Source organism: Paroedura picta, chromosome 6, assembly GCF_049243985.1.
Source record: "Paroedura picta isolate Pp20150507F chromosome 6, Ppicta_v3.0, whole genome shotgun sequence".
Taxonomy (NCBI): domain Eukaryota; kingdom Metazoa; phylum Chordata; class Lepidosauria; order Squamata; family Gekkonidae; genus Paroedura; species Paroedura picta.
The window spans coordinates 48954434-48958708 of record NC_135374.1 but is presented as its reverse complement, the minus strand read 5'-3'; positions in this window follow the sequence as shown (position 1 = coordinate 48958708).

The following is a 4275-nucleotide window of genomic DNA, read 5'->3' as shown; positions in this document are numbered from 1 at the left end:
CAGAATAAAGCTGTGTAGTAGGCCTCAAATCTGCAGAGAGTTGTGAAGAAGAAATATACATGGCTTGGCTGTGTCTTACCCCTGGTCTGAGCAGTATTTTAAATGAGAAGAGGCTTTTCTGTGGCCTCCCTATCAGGCAGCTGTTTGGCAGAAGGAGAAAGGTCCCTGGCCTCAAAAGGACTGCCCACACCCATGCCCTCAGGCTCCCCTGCAATGTTCTTGGAAATACCTCCCTCTCCTCAGGCAGCAGCTTTTAAAGGCTCCTTCCCAGCAGGCCTGAAGGGAGGGGGGAGTGAGCACAGTGACCAGCCTCCTGCCAGCTCTGTCATTGTTGTCAGGCAAAGTTTCAGCAGGACATGACAGTTAGGATAGCCTGGGGTGAAAAGGCCTGGCGCAGCCTGTCCTAGCCTCTGTTCTCATCCCCCTTGGCAGCCCACAAATACAGAGATCTCGTAAAAGAGGAATTTGAGCGTATGAGTTTAGAAAAGAGAAAACTAAGCAATGGCATGATAGAAGTTTATAAAATTATGTATAGAATGAACAGCATTGGTGGAGGGGGAATTCTCCCTCTCTCAAAATACTAGACCATTTCTGCACAGAGGGGTAAAGGTTTCCTGTTTCCTGTTTGCAAACGTGGGAAGGTAAATCTTGTGTTTGCGGCCCTCCTGATGGGGAGACCCCTCCTGCATTTCCCCTCTGCCCTATCACAGCTTTTTGCTTCCTGACGAGGCTTCAAGGGAAAACAAGCCAAACTTCTCCTTCTGCTCCTTGGCTTGTCAATCACAGCCCAACAGTCACGAATCACAGCCCAACAGTCACGAATCACAGCCCAACAGTTCTCTCATGGACTGAAACTTTCTCCCCCCCAGCCCCCTAATTTTTTTTAAGTCACTTCCATGTTGCTATGCAGTAATGCCACAACACAGATGCATTTTTAATAAAATCAACACTGTCCCATTGCTATGGAGAATGATACAGCATCCCCCCCCCCACACACACTTTTGGAATTCTAGTGTTTTTTTTTTGTTTGTTTTTTGCAGCTTATTTCTGTCTGGGTGGATTTCTGAGATGCTGAACATTGTCCCTGGAGCCAAAAAAAAAAAAGACATTTTGTGCCAATGGTTGGCTTTAAAACAAGCTGCTCAGATCCCTGTATGTTCGGGAGAAGGTTGCCAGATCACCCAACCACCCCCCTTTCCCCAGCTCATTTCCCACCTCCAGAAAATGCAAACAGGGCTGTTTTTACCTGCTTGAGTTTAAAAGGTAAGATAGGTCTATCAATGGGTAGACTACTATCCATGGTGACTGAGGAGAATGTCCACTTTCAGAGGCACTAATCCTCTGAATCCCAGAGCCAGGATGCAACATCAGGGGACGGTCTCAGTCTCTATGCCCTATTGCTGGCCCTCCAGAGCAAATGGTTGGCCACTGTATAAAACAGGATGCTGGACTAGATGAACCACTGGGCTGATCCAGCAGGGCTTTTCTTATGTTCTTAAGTATTTCTACCTGACTTTCCCATTACCTAGGACATCTTTTCTCTTTCAACTTCCAACAAAGTAGTGTTGCTAAACTGCACTGGTTATGTCAAAATAATTTATTCGCATAAAATACTGGTACTAGACTGTTCACATTAACCTTCAGAAACAATTCCATTGCAGTGTTTTTCCTTCAGGAAAGGCTGATTAATTTTTTCTCTGTGGTTTCAGGTAGTTACAACTAAATTATAGTTAATGTGTGATGCATATATATACTTTCATGAGATGGGTCATTTATTTATTTAATTTCTTACTGAGATGCATGGTAGATTACAGATTATGCAACAGCACAGGCAGACATCAGACAATTAATGAACAATGCCATAGGATTAGGATTAGAATCAAAGGACAATGATTTCAGTATATGATTGGATTGGAAGATTGCATAGATGACAGCAAAGCCAAAAGAAGGATCATATGGAACAGATTTGTAGTTTTTCTTTCCTTTTTACATTTTGCCTAAACTGAATAGAACTTGAGTTTGGATATGAAAGCCATGTTAAGTATGTGGTTGAAATTATTCCTGCTGCAGTCCTTACTTACTCTGTAGAAAATTAAGAACAAATGGCAGTGCTTCAGAATAATCAGTTTGTGGACCACAGCCAAAATATCTGATATTGCCAGTTAGGTTCACATAAACTGACTTAATTGTTGTCAATGAAATGCTTCATTTCTTACTTTTATGTCATACTGTGACTTGTCTTCCCTTTAGCACAATGGGAAGCATCAGATCTCAGTAGTTTCATAAGATCACTATCTTATTTGTTGTTGGATTTTTTTGGACTTTAATTTTCCCCGTGATTCCTACTTTCTCGGTTTTGTTATAGTTATTTATTTTCTTTCAGACCTTATCAACTCATATTCCAGAAACATGTTCCTAAATTTCTTTGCCAAATAATACATTCTATCAGTCTTCTGCAATTGCAATCTATCTCTGGAACTGGATGTAATTATGCTTTTGTTAAGTGCACATGAAGGACTTACTTACCACAGCCAGCACCAAGAAGTTTGTTTGGCAAGTGCCCATAACTCAAGAAGGCACAACAGAGCACACATGTTGCTTTCATAAGATTCCCTATTTCAGACTATGGTAACTCCAGTTAAATAACTTCAGATAGCAGCAAAGATTCATTTAAGTAAGTTTGTTTCAACCTGAATAGCATGGCCTCCTGCAACCCCAGGAGCAGCCTTAGAGACTGTTGGCTTGTATCCCTATGCAGTCTTGATCAGCTGCTGGAGCCGTTATCTGTAATAAACAAAAACCCAGGCAGTCAACACCCCAAGTACAACTGCTGAAAACAGCCCAGACCCTCTGAAGGGGGAAGCTATCAAACCAGCCCCATTGACTGATTTCCTTTTCTTCTTTTTTATATTTCCTCCTTTATTTACTTTGATTATATCTAGGCACTAAGGAAGTAATCAAGGCTCCTGATGTAAACAGAAAACTGACGAGTGGGTAACACACACTCCCCAATTCCCAACCAGCTGAAGAGATCCGGAAGTACTCATGGAAACCTTGAGGATGGTAAGTGACCACCAGCAGAGAAAGCATCCATGGCAGTAAGCAGCAAAGGAGGCCAGGCATCCACACAGGCCACCCTTTTATGCTCGCCATACTGCTCAGGGCCCACCCATGCAAGCCCACAGTTGGGCATGGGAACTACAGCTTTTGCATGCTCCAAAAAGCCATGCAGGGATGACTCACTTCTCCCTTTGTTCTGCCAATGTTCACCTTCACCCGAGCAATGGCAGCTGCATGCTGAGCTAAATCAAAGTCAAACTTTATTGCACTAGGCCATAGGCCATCGCAAAATCAGATACAATAAAATTGTTAAAAACAAACGCAGAATAAAAATTACACTTAACCCATACATTCTACTCATGAGCCCACAGTAATTGCCAAAAGGCCAGCTCGAATCTTTCTTGTAGCCAAAGCAAAGGTGGCAACCCTTTGTGTCACAAATGGGTCCGTGTTGGAAAGCGAATACCTTAATTTATCATGAGCTGAAGAAAATACCCCTGGAATAATTTTATTTAGAAATTTTCTCCTTGGATCTGTGTAAAGTGGACATTCTAGTATATAGTGTGGCAGATCTTCACTTACTAGGTTCCCACAAATACAGAGATCTTGTAAAAGAGGGATTTGACCATATCTCCCAGTCAGAACAGAAGAGGGCATTGACTGAAATCTCTGTGCTGAAAACGCTACCCTTAGCTTGCTCACATTTATATTACCCAGAAACAGGGCTCTGCTATGATCTTTTTTAAGGGTCTTAAACCACAGAGCACACCTGGAATGCACAATGAAAGATGTCAATTTTTGCATCCTGGAAGAAAACCCATTCTCTTAGGTCTTTATTATTTTCTAATTATGCTAATCTGGGACAGTCTAATGTGAAATAATACCATCTATGAAGGCAGAAAGTGTCTCTTTAACTTCTATGGCAGAGTTAAAGCACTGATGGCTAAAAGAGTTTGTAGTAGACAATATCAAGTGAGGGTTAGCAACCAGATAGCATCACATGCTAATCTTTAAGACCATTCCTCACAAGATGAAATAATCGATCAGGCTGGTCTTTGATTTCTACAGTTACTTTCTCTTTTCAACCGTACATTCTGCACGGTTCTGAACTTGATAGTTCTAAAGGTTGCTCTACCTATCTAGCTACTCATCGAGCAAGCACAGTTGACTATATTGCCCTCTTTCCTGATCTGTTGCCTAAGGTTTTGTCCTTTG